We start from the raw sequence: 13,241 nt of genomic DNA on the forward strand, positions 1-13,241 counted from the left end.
TAACTGAAAATTTCAAAACTGAGATCAATAAATTTATTTGGTAAGTTGATTAAAGATTACCAAACCCAATCAGGTAGATGGAGTTAAGAATCAGATCTGTCTTAATCTAATTGAATAGTGAAACATGCAATCTCAAGGAGCTGAATGGTCTACTCCTGTTCCTTATTCCTATGTTTCTAATTGCTTACTTGTAGTTATAATGGGATAACGATCATTATTTTTTAAAGTTATTGGGTCTATTCAGATACAAGAGTGAGATTTTGTACAATGAGCAAGGTGACAAATCCAACTTATTCAAAACGTAAATCAGGCACTGTTCATGCATGTCCATAAGACATGTAAAAAGTTATTTCAGGGCAGCACGGTAGCAGGGGGTGGTAGCACGGTAGCTGAAGTGCTTATTTTCAGCGACTGGTGCACAGGACACCCAGGTCCTGCTGCACACTCCCCTTTCCCAATTTATAACCATTCAGGTAGTAATCTGCCTTCCTGTTTTTGCTTCCAAAGTGAATAACCTTACACTTATCCAAATTATACTGCATCTGCCATTGATTTTGCCTGCTCGCCCAACCTGTCCAGATCATGCTGTAGGATCCCTGCATCCTCGTCACAATTCATCCTCCCACCTAACTTGGTATCATTTGCAAACTTTGAATCATTAATATATATTGTGAATAGCTGGGGTCCCAGCACCGATCTCTGTGGTACCGCACTAGTTACTGCCTGCCAATTTGAAAAGGACCCATTAATGCCTACTCTTTGTTTCCTCTCTGCCAACCAGTTTTCTATCCACCTCAATACATTTCCCCCAATCACATTCGCTTTAACTTTGCACAATAATCTCTTATGCTGGACTTTGTCAAACGCCTTCTGAAAGTCAATATACTGCATCAACTGGCTCCCCTTGTCAACTATACTGGTTACGGGCGGGATTCTCCCGTACCCGGCGGGGCGGGGGGTCCTGGCGGGACGGAGTGGCGTGAACCACTCCGGCGTCAGGCCGCCCCAAAGCTGTGGAATCCTTCACACCTTTAGGGGCTAGGCCCGCCCCGGAGTGGTTGGCGCCCCGACGGCTGGAGTGGAAGGCCTTTGGCGCCGTGCCAGCTGGGGCCGAAGGGACTCCGCCGGCCGGCGCGGGTCCACGCATGTGCGGGAGCGTCAGCGGCTGCTGACATCATCCCCGCGCATGCGCAGGGGGGGTTCACCTACGCATCGGCCATGGCGGAGGCTGACATGGCCGGCGGATAGGAAAAGAGTGCCCCCACGGCACAGGCTCGCCCGCGGATCGGTGGGCCCCGATCGCGGGCCAGGCCACCGTGGGGACACCCCCAGGGCCCAGATCGCCCCGCGCCCCCCTAGGACCCTGGAGCCTGCCGGCACCGCCAGGTCCCGCCGGTATGGGACCTAGTCTAATTGACGCCGGCGGGACCTGCATTGAACTAGTGGGACTTCGGCCCATCGCGGGCCAGAGAATCGGCGGGGCGGGCCAGAGAATCCGACACGGCGGGGGTCGGAGAATCCCGCCCCTCATCTTCAAAGAATTCCAACAGCTTTGTCAAGCATGATTTTTCCTTCATAAATCCATGCTGACTTTGACTGATCCTGCCACTGCTTTCTAAATGGTCCGCTATAAAGTCCTTGATAATGGATTCAAGCATTTTCCCCACTACCGATGTTAGGCTTACTGGCCTATAATTCCCTACTTTCTCTCCACCTCCCTTTTTGAATATTGGAATGATGTGAGCTACCCTTCAATCTGCAAGGACAGTTCCAGAGTATATAGAGTCCCGGAAGATGACCACCAATGCGTCCACTATTTCCAGAGCCACCTCCTTAAGCAGTCTGTGATGTAGATTCTCAGGCCCTGGGGATTTATCCACTTTCAATCCCATCAATTTTTCCAGCACCATTTCTCTACTAATGTTGATCTCCCTCAGTTCTTCCTTCTCATTAAACCTTTCATTCTCCAACATTTCTGGTGTCTGATTTGTGTCCTCTTTTGTGAAGACAGAACCAAAGTATGTATTCAATTGCTCAGCCATTTCTTTGTCCCTTATTATGCATTCCCCTGTTTCTGTCTGTAGGGGGCCTACATTTCTCTTTACCAATCTCTTTCTCTTCACATATCTACAGAAACTCTTAGCGTCAGTGTTTATGTTCCCTGCAAGCTTCCTTTCATACTGTACTTTCCCCTTCTTAATCAATCCCTTCGTCTTTCTTTGCTGAATTCTAAACTGCTCCCAATCCTCAGACCTATTAATTTTCTTGGCCAATCTGTATCCTTCTTCCTTGGATCGGATACTATTTCTAATTTCCTTTGTAAGCCATGGATTGGCCCTCTCATCCCCTTTGCTTTTCTGTCAGACAGGAATGAACAGTTGCTGTAGTTCCCCCATGCGTTCCATTGTCTATCCATTGTCATCCCTTTAAGTAACTCTCCCCAATCTATCAAGGCCAACTCACGCCTCATATCTTCGTAGTTCTCTTTATTAAGATTCAACACCCTAGTCTCCGAATCAACTACTTCACTCTCCATCTTGATAATAAATTCTATCATGTTATGGTCGCTCATCCCCAAGGGGTCTCGTACAGCCAGATTGGCAATGATTCTCTTCTCATTACACAGTACCCAGTCTAAGATGGCCTGCTCTCTAGTTGGTTCCTTCACATATTGATCAAGAAAACCATCCCGTATACACTCCAGTAATTCCACCTCCAAGGCATTGTGGCTAATTTGATTTGCCCAATCTATGTGAAGATTAAAATCACCCATGATCACCGATATTCCCTTATTACATGCATCTCTAATTTCATGTTTAATGCCATTCCCAACCTCACCACTGCAGTTTGGGGTCTATATATGACACCCACTAATGTTTTTTGCCCCTTGGTATTTCTCAACTCTACCCATACAGATTCCACATTGTCAGAGCTAATATCCTCTCTCACTACTGTGTTAATTTCCTCTTTAACCAGCAGTGCCATGCCACCACCTTTTCTTTTATGCCTGTCCTTCCTAAATACTGAAAATCCTGGGACATTCAGTTCCCATCCCTGGTCACCCTGTAGCCATGTCTCCGTTATCCCAATTATATCATACCCATTTATACCTATCTGCATGATTAGTTCATCCACTTTATTGCAAATGCTCCAGCCATTAAAGCACAGAGCCTTTAAGTTTGTCTTTTTCACATTGTTTGTCTTGCTCCCAATATTTTTCTCTATTGCCCTGTTTGAATTTTGCCCTTATTTCTCCACCTATCACTTTTCTTATTCACTTTCCTACCTTTTGTTTTTGTCCTTGCTCCCTCTTTCTTTGACTCCTTGCATAGGTTCCCATCCCCCTGGCATATTAGTTTAAACCCTCCGCAACTGCTCCAGCGAATAGCCCCCCTAGGACATCAGTTCCAGTCCTGCCCAGGTGTAACCTGTCCAGATTGTACAGGTCCCACCTCCCCCAGAACCGGTCCCAATGCCCCAGGAATCTGAAACCCTCCCCCTGACACCATCTCTTCAGCCACGTATTCATCCCATGTATCCTATCATTTCTGTTCTGACTAGCACATGGCACCGGTAGTAATCCTGAGATCAGGGCCTGGTTTTGCACACTGGGCTAAATCGCTGGCTTTTAAAGCAGACCAAGGCAGGCCAGCTGCACGGTTCAATTCCCGTACCAGCCTCCCCGAACAGGCGCCGGAATGTGGCGACTCGAAGCTTTTCACAGTAACTTCATTGAAGCCTACTTGTGAGAATACGCAATTTTCATTTCATATAACTACCTTTGAGGTCCGATTTCTTAACTACCTTCCTAGCTCCCTGTATTCTGCTTTTAGGGCCTCATCCCTTTTTTTTAACCTATGTCATTTGTACCAATGTGTACCACAACCACTGGCTGTTCACCCTCCCCCTCCAGAATGTTCTGTACCTTCTCCGAGACATTCTTGACCCTAGCACCAGGGAGGCAACATACCAACCTGGAGTCTCGTTTGCGGCCACAGAAACGCCTGTCTATTCCCCTTACAATTGAATCCCCTATAACTATTGCACTGTTCCACTTATTACCCCTCCCCTCTGCAGTAGAACCAATCATGGTGCCACAAGTTTGGCTGTTGCTGTTTTCCCCTGAGAGGCCATTCCCCTCAACAGTATCCAAAATGGTATATCTGTTCTGCAGGGGAATGGTCACTGGCGATTCCTACAGTGCCTGTCTAGCTCTCTTGCTCTGTCTGGTGGTCACCCATTCCCTTCCTGCCTGCAGAGTCTGAGCCTGCGGTGTGACCACCTCTCGATACGTGCTATCCACAATGCTCTCTGACTTGAAGATGCTCCACAGTGTCTCCAGCTGCCGCTCCAGCTCTGAACCTCGAGCTTCCAGGAGCTGTAACTGGAGACACTTCCTGCACACATGCTGACCCTGGGGACAGGAACTGTCCCCAGCCTGCCACATGGAGCAAGAGGAACAAACCACGCCTTGGAGCTGTCCTGCCATGACTTATTCCTTTAAATTAAACTTTTGAAATCAAACTTTTGGAAGATGTTTTTGTGTCAGATTATATCCAATGTCTCCTATACTATTTAATTAGCTTTTAAAAAAAGCCTGAGTATTTATCCCTCTTGATCTGAAATCAAATTAAAAATAGTTATTTAAATCAAATTAAAATAGTTATTTAAATCAACTTAAAAGTAGTAATTTAAGTCAGCCTAAAAATAGTTATTTAAGTCAAATTAAAAAACAAGTAATTGAAATCAACTTAAAAATAGTAATTTAAATCAAATAAAAACTAATACTTAAATCAGTAACTCCACAGATATTCAAATTTAACCCTGAGTGAGCCTGTCATTGACACTGTGTCCAAAATCTGACAGTCAGACCCCCATTTCCAGTTTTACTTTTGGACATGTGGCCGCCAACAGGACTTGGTAATCTTGTTCCCTGCTCTTCTGCATCCCACCCTGTAACTGATCCGGTGGTCAGCAAAACAATTCAAGGTCGACGTATTTACTGCCCACACGCCCCACCACCTGCATTGGGAAGGGCACATTCTTCCCAATACGTTTTCTCACATTGATGGCATAAATGCCTGGGGCAGCCATGACTGGCTTTCCACTCTGTACCCATTATCTTTCAGCTTATCTGTAACAGTTACCATCTGTGGTGCAGTGGTTAGCACTGGGACTGCGGCGCTGAGGACCCGGGTTCGAGTACCAGCCCTGGGTCAATGTCCGTGAGGAGTTTGAACATTCTCCCCATGTCTGCGTGGGTTTCACCCCCACAACCCAAAGGTGCAGGTTAGGTGGATTGGCCACGCTAAATTGCCCCTTAATTGTGAACCTAAGATCAGAAGGAGGAGAAGTAGGCCATTCAGCCAATTGAATCTGTTTTATCATTCAGTGAGATCATGTTATCCTCATTATCCTTCATTCCTTTACCGATTAAAAATCTGTCTATCTCAGCTTTGAGCATATTAATGACCCAGCCTTTACAGTCCGCTGTGGTAAATAATTCCATAGATTCACTACTCTCTGAGAGAAGAAATTTCATCTCAAATCTGTCTTAGATGAATGGCCCTTTACTCTGAGATTATGCCCTCTCATAAAAGGGGAAACAACCTTGCAGCATCTACCCTGTCGAGCTTGTGACATTATACAAATGTACAGCATGTGAAGAGTTAATGTTATGTTAAGCCTAGCCACTAGAGGGAGCTAAGGGACAGTACTATAAAATGCACTGGCTCTTAAGGTAAGGTGAGAAGATTAGACCGGAGTTGAAGAATATAAGATTCATAGTGTATTGCAGAGCTAGTTAAAATATAATAGTTATAATTAGTAGATAGAGATAGTGTTAGTGAGTTTAATTCTTACATGTATGTTTGCTATTCAGAATGAGTGTCAAACTCAAATTTAGTAGTGTTAATAAAAATTAGTTTAGTTCTTCAAAAGAGCTTTGTGCTTCTTTGTGATCACTATGCCTTCCATCCTGGAAACCCCTCACAAAGATCACCACATGGTACTAAGAGTGTATTCCAGAAAAGCAAGCAGGAAGAAAGAAAATAAACCAGCGCATTGCTACATATCTGAGAATCTGCAAAGCACAAAGAAAAACCGAGACCAACGTGGATGCTAAGCAAAAGCCAGATAACTTCAAGATGTCCGGTAAACTAAGTTTAAATTGGAAAAACTTCAAGCAGCAGTTTGAAGTCTTTCTCTCTGCCTCTGCACTTGATTCAGCTCCTGACATTAAAAAAATAGCTCTCCTACTAAATCTGGCAGGTCCACAGGCATTTGAACACTTTAACTCATTTAATTTCTCAGAAAATGAAGTTAAAATTAAGTATGAGAATGTAATGGAAAAATTTGACTCTCATTGCAAAAAAACAAGTCAATGAGATGTATGAGAGATACATGTTTTAAAAAAGGTTGCAGCTAAAGGGGAATCTTGACTCGTTTCTAACTGATTTGAGGTTCCAAACGCAATCCTGCAATTTTTTCTCAATTACTGAATCAATCCTGCGTGACCAAATTGTGTTTGGCATAGAACATAGATAGAACATAGAACATAGAACAATACAGCGCAGTACAGGCCCTTCGGCCCACGATGTTGCACCGAAACAAAAGCCATCTAACCTACACTATGCCATTATCATCCATATGTTTATCCAATAAACTTTTAAATGCCCTCAATGTTGGTAAGTTCACTACTGTAGCAGGTAGGGCATTCCATGGCCACACTACTCTTTGCGTAAAGAACCTACCTCTGACCTCTGTCCTATATCTATTGCCCCTCAGTTTAAAGTTATGTCCCCTCGTGCCAGCCATATCCATCCGCGGGAGAAGGCTCTCACTGTCCACCCTATCCAACCCCCTGATCATTTTGTATGCCTCTATTAAGTCTCCTCTTAACCTTCTTCTCTCCAACGAAAACAACCTCAAGTCCATCAGCCTTTCCTCATAAGATTTTCCCTCCATACCAGGCAACATCCTGGTAAATCTCCTCTGCACCCGCTCCAAAGCCTCCACGTCCTTCCTATAATGCGGTGACCAGAACTGTACGCAATACTCCAAATGCGGCCGTACCAGAGTTCTGTACAGCTGCAACATGACCTCCCGACTCCGGAACTCAATCCCTCTACCAATAAAGGCCAACACTCCATAGGCCTTCTTCACAACCCTATCAACCTGGGTGGCAACTTTCAGGGATCTATGTACATGGATTCCTAGATCCCTCTGCTCAGCCACACTTTCAAGAACTTTACCATTAGCCAAATATTCCGCATTCCTGTTATTCCTTCCAAAGTGAATCACCTCACACTTCTCTACATTAAACTCCATTTGCCACCTCTCAGCCCAGCTCTGCAGCTTATCTATATCCCTCTGTAACCTGCTACATCCTTCCACACTATCGACAACACCACCGACTTTAGTATCGTCTGCAAATTTACTCACCCACCCTTCTGTGCCTTCCTCTAGGTCATTGATAAAAATGACAAACAGCAACGGACCCAGAACAGATCCTTGTGGTACTCCACTTGTGACTGTACTCCATTCTGAACATTTCCCATCAACCACCACCCGCTGTCTTCTTTCAGCTAGCCAATTTCTGATCCACATCTCTAAATCACCCTCAATCCCCAGCCTCCGTATTTTTTGCAATAGCCTACCGTGGGGAACCTTATCAAACGCTTTGCTGAAATCCATATACACCACATCAACTGCTCTACCCTCGTCTACCTGTTCAGTCACCTTCTCAAAGAACTCAATAAGGTTTGTGAGGCATGACCTACCCTTCACAAAGCCATGCTGACTATCCCTGATCATATTATTCCTATCGAGATGATTATAAATCTTGTCTCTTATAATCCCCTCCAAGACTTTACCCACTACAGACGTAAGAATCATCGGTCTATAGTTGCCGGGGTTGTCTCTGCTCCCCTTTTTGAACAAAGGGACCACATTTGCTGTCCTCCAGTCCTCTGGCACTATTCCTGTAGCCAATGATGACATAAAAATCAAAGCCAAAGGTCCAGCAATCTCTTCCCTGGCCTCCAGAGAATCCTAGGATAAATCCCATCAGGTCCCGGGGACTTATCTATTTTCAGCCTGTCCAGAATTGCCAACACCTCTTCCCTACGTACCTCAATGCCATCTATTCTATTAGCCTGGGGCTCAGCATTCTCCTCCACAACATTATCTTTTTCCTGAGTGAATACTGACGAAAAATATTCATTTAGTATCTCGCCTATCTCTTCAGACTCCACACACAATTTCCCATCCCTGTCCTTGACTGGTCCTACTCTTTCCCTAGTCATTCGCTTATTCCTGACATACCTATAGAAAGCTTTTGGGTTTTCCTTGATCCTTCCTGCCAAATACTTCTCATGTCCCCTCCTTGCTCGTCTTAGCTCTCTCTTTAGATTCTTCCTCGCTACCTTGTAACTATCCATCGCCCCAACCAAAACTTCACACCTCATCTTCACATAGGCCTCCTTCTTCCTCTTAACAAGAGATTCCACTTCCTTGGTAAACCACGGTTCCCTCGCTCGACGCCTTCCTCCCTGTCTGACCGGTACATACTTATCAAGAACACGCAGTAGCTGATCCTCGAACAAGCCCCACTTATCCAGTGTGCCCAACACTTGCAGTCTACTTCTCCACCTTATCCCCCCCAAGTCACGTCTAATGGCATCATAATTGCCCTTCCCCCAGCTATAACTCTTGCCCTGCGGTGTATACTTATCCCTTTCCATCATTAACGTAAACGTCACCGAATTGTGGTCACTGTCCCCAAAGTGCTCTCCTACCTCCAAATCCAACACCTGGCCTGGTTCATTACCCAAAACCAAATCCAACGTGGCCTCGCCTATTGTTGGCCTGTCAACATATTGTTTCAGGAAACCCTCCTGCACACACTGTACAAAAAACGACCCATCTATTGTACTCGAACTATATCTTTTCCAGTCAATATTTGGAAAGTTAAAGTCTCCCATAATAACTACCCTGTTACTTTCGCTCTTATCCAGAATCATCTTCGCCATCCTTTCCTCTACATCCCTAGAACTATTAGGAGGCCTATAAAAAACTCCCAACAGGGTGACCTCTCCTTTCCTGTTTCTAACTTCAGCCCATACTACCTCGGAAGAAGAGTCCCCATCTAGCATCCACTCCGCCACCGTAATACTGCTCTTGACTAGCAGCGCCACGCCTCCCCCTCTTTTGCCTCCTTCTCTGAGCTTACTAAAACACCTAAACCCCGGAACCTGCAACATCCATTCCTGTCCCTGCTCTAGCCATGTCTCCGAAATGGCCACAACATCGAAGTCCCAGGTACCAACCCATGCTGCCAGTTCCCCTACCTTGTTTCGTATACTCCTGGCATTGAAGTAGACACACTTCAAACCACCTACCTGAACACTGGCCCCCTCCTGCGACGTCAAATCTGTGCTCCTGACCTCTATACTCTCATTCTCCCTTACCCTAAAACTACAATCCAGGTTCCCATGCCCCTGCTGCATTAGTTTAAACCCCCCCAAAGAGCACTAACAAATCTCCCCCCCAGGATATTTGTGCCCCTCAGGTTCAGATGTAGACCATCCTGTCTGTAGAGGTCCCACCTTCCCCAGAAAGAGCCCCAGTTATCCAGAAATCTGAATCCCTCCCGCCTGCACCATCCCTGTAGCCACGTGTTTAAATGCTCTCTCTCCCTATTCCTCATCTCACTGTCACATGGCACGGGCAACAACCCAGAGATAACAACTCTGTTTGTTCTAGTTCTGAGCTTCCATCCTAGCTCCCTGAAAGCCTGCCTGACATCCTTGTCCCCTTTCCTACCTATGTCGTTAGTGCCAATGTGGACCATGACTTGGGGCTGCTCCCCCTCCCCCCTAAGGACCCGGAAAACACGATCCGAGACATCACGTACCCTTGCACCTGGGAGGCAACATACCAAACGTGAGTCTCTCACGCTCCCACAAAATCTCCTATCTGTGCCCCTGACTATCGAGTCCCCAATTACTAATGCTCTGCTCCTCTCCCCCCTTCCCTTCTGAGCAACAGGGACAGACTCCGTGCCAGAGGCCCGTACCCCATGGCTTACCCCTGGTAAGTCGTCCCCCCCACAAGTATCCAAAGCGGTATACTTGTTTCTCAGGGGAACGACCGCAGGGGATCCCTGCACTGACTGCTTTTTCCCAGTCCCTCTTACAGTTACCCACCTATCTCCAATCTTTGGTGTAACTAATTCCCTGAAGCTGCTATCTATGACCCCTTCTGCCTCCCGAATGATCCGAAGTTCTTCCAACTCCAGCTCCAGTTCCCTAACTCGGTCTTGGAGGAGCTGGAGATGGCAGCACTTCCTGCAGGTAAAATCAGCAGGGACACTAACTGCATCCCTCACCTCAAACATCCTGCAGGAGGAACATTGCACTCCCTTCCCTGCCATTCCTCTAACTTTCTACCAAGATCTGGCTAACAACTAAATTAAATTATTTATAAAAAAATAATAATAATATAATAAAATATGGTACTTACCTCAGACCAATGGGTTTTATTATTAGGTTAGAGGAGGAGGGCGGGTGGGAGACACTACACGTGTAGTGTCTCGGGTTTCCTCTCCACCAGAATTTATTGGTGAGGGTCTTCCCAGACGTCCGCGGGTCGACTTCCTGTTCCCGCCTAAAACACTAATTTTTTTTTTAAAAAATTTTTCTCAGCTCCTGCTGAAATTGACTAACCAGCCAGCTCCACTCCCGCCGAAATCGACTGGCCTGCCCCTGCAAAGACAAGTGCTTTTAAAGGACAGACTTACCTCCCAGCAACCACTTCCGCACTGCTCCCGCTGAAACTGACGCACCAGCTGTTCTCACGCCGAAATCGACTGGCCTGCCCCTGCAAAGACAAGTGCTTTTAAAGGACAGACTTACCTCCCAGCAACCACTTACGCACTGCTCCCGCTGAAACTGACTCACCAGCTGATTCTCCCGCCGAAATCGACTGGCCTGCCCTTGCAAAGACAAGTGCTTTTAAAGGACAGACTTACCTCCCAGCAACCATTTCTGCACTGCTCCCGCTGAAACTGACTCACCAGCTGTTCTCACGCCGAAATCGACTGGCCTGCCCCTGCAAAGACAAGTGCTTTTAAAGGACAGACTTACCTCCCAGCAACCACTTCTGCACTGCTCCCGCTGAAACTGACGCACCAGCTGATTCTCCCGCCGAAATCGGCATATTTGAAGAGCAAATGCGGTAACGTTTACAAAGAAAAATAAACTTAACTTTAGAAGAAGCCATCAACCTCCGTAAAGCTGGGTGGCATGTGGCACAGTGGTTAGCATTGGGACTATGGCGCTGAGGTCCCGGGTTCGAATCGCGGCCCTGGGTCACTGTCCGTGTGGAGTTTGAACATTCTCCCCATGTCTGCGTGAGTTTCACCCCCACAACCCAAAGATGTGCAGTTTAGGTGGATTGGCCATGCTAAATTGCCCCTTAATTGGAGAAAAAATAATTGGACATTCTAAATTTATTTTTAAAAACCTCTGTAAAGCAAGTGAGTAAGCCACCAATGAATATGCTGAATTCCGATCCCGGGAAAAAGGCATGATCTTCAGCAATGTGGTCGGTGATTGCCTCTGGGGAGCAGTTTAAGACGAATCACCTTGCAGCAGGTAGCCATTTTGCGGAGGCGCAGGTAAGAAAAGAAACGCAAAACGGGCATTCGGCGTTCTGCCCATGTGCAGGATCCATTCGCTAATGCGCACTTTGGAAAAGGACGCGAACGGAAGTTGACCGATTTGTACATGCGCACGATAGGTTTACGCATGACGTCACCAGCGTGGTGACATGCACACACTGTGGGCATTCCCACTTAAAGCAACACTCCTGCATTTGGAAAAAGGTGTACAACATGTAACAAACTCAATTATTTTGCTACACAATGCAGATTTAACACAGCAACTAACCAGAAGGATTTCAACAGCGTAAGAAAGGCAACAATATACAAAACAAGGCAACATTTTAAAATGAAAGATTGATCTCACTATGCCTACTTCACTGGACAACTTCATAATAGAAGCAATCACTAAAACAAATGGAAACGATACTGCTGATAAATCAATCAGGCAAATATCCGATATAAATAAAGATTGGATAGAAAAATTGATCATAAATGGATCAGAGATACAATTTATATTTACCTCTATCAGAGGTACAATTTAAATTGAACACTGGCGCACATGCTAATCTGATAACAGAATCGGATTTGAGCAAAGTAGCAAAGCATCCAAAATATAAAAAGACACATTGTAAATTAAGAGGCTACAATGGAAATAAAATAGCAAACAAAGGTTAATTCTACTTCATAGCTCAGAGTGTTGACATTAAAATTCCACTTGATTTTGAAATTGTGGATGGAACAAAATCCTTACTTATTGGCGTAGATGCATGTAACCAGCTAAACCTGATGCAGAGAATCCACACTGCCAACTCTTTCCCTAGTTTGAAAGATTTAGTTCTTGCAGATACATTATCCAGAGCCATAATGCTTGAGGATAACAAAGTTGTTAACGTTGTGCTCAGTATTGAAGCAGAAGCCAACTTCATATAGCAATGCTATCTGTCACAGATGCTAAACTACAAATAATCAAAGCAGAAACTCTATCAAATATGACAGTTCAGCAAGTGATAGAATATTTATGTACTGACTGGCATAAAGGGAAATGTGCAAACTTTTGCAACATCATAGAAGACCTGACAACAATAGACGACTTTCTATTGAAAGGGGACCGCATTGTAATTCCATCATGTCTTAGAGAAGACATTCTCGCACAAATCCATGAAGGACATCAAGGCATTAGGAAATGTAAAAGAAGAGCACGACAATCGGTGTATTGGCCGGAAATCAACAAGGATACAGACAATTACATTCAACAGTGTCAGATATGCCAAATGCTCCAACCGGCACAATGTAAGCAGGCCTCGGTGGAAAGCGAACTAGTTACTCAATCATGGACAAAAGTCGCCATGGGCATATTTTACTTTCAAGGCTGTGATTATTTGATAGTCATTGACTATTACTCAAATTTTTGGAGGTTATCAAATTATCCGACTCAACAACATAGTCAGTTGTCAGGCCAACGAAAAATGTATTTGCCAGATATGGTATACCAGTTACTGTTGTCACAGACAATGGGCCATGTTTTAACAGCCTGCAGTGGTTACAAATTGCCAATGACTATAACTCCATACATCTA

This window comes from Scyliorhinus torazame, chromosome 2, assembly GCF_047496885.1.
Source record: "Scyliorhinus torazame isolate Kashiwa2021f chromosome 2, sScyTor2.1, whole genome shotgun sequence".
Classification (NCBI taxonomy): domain Eukaryota; kingdom Metazoa; phylum Chordata; class Chondrichthyes; order Carcharhiniformes; family Scyliorhinidae; genus Scyliorhinus; species Scyliorhinus torazame.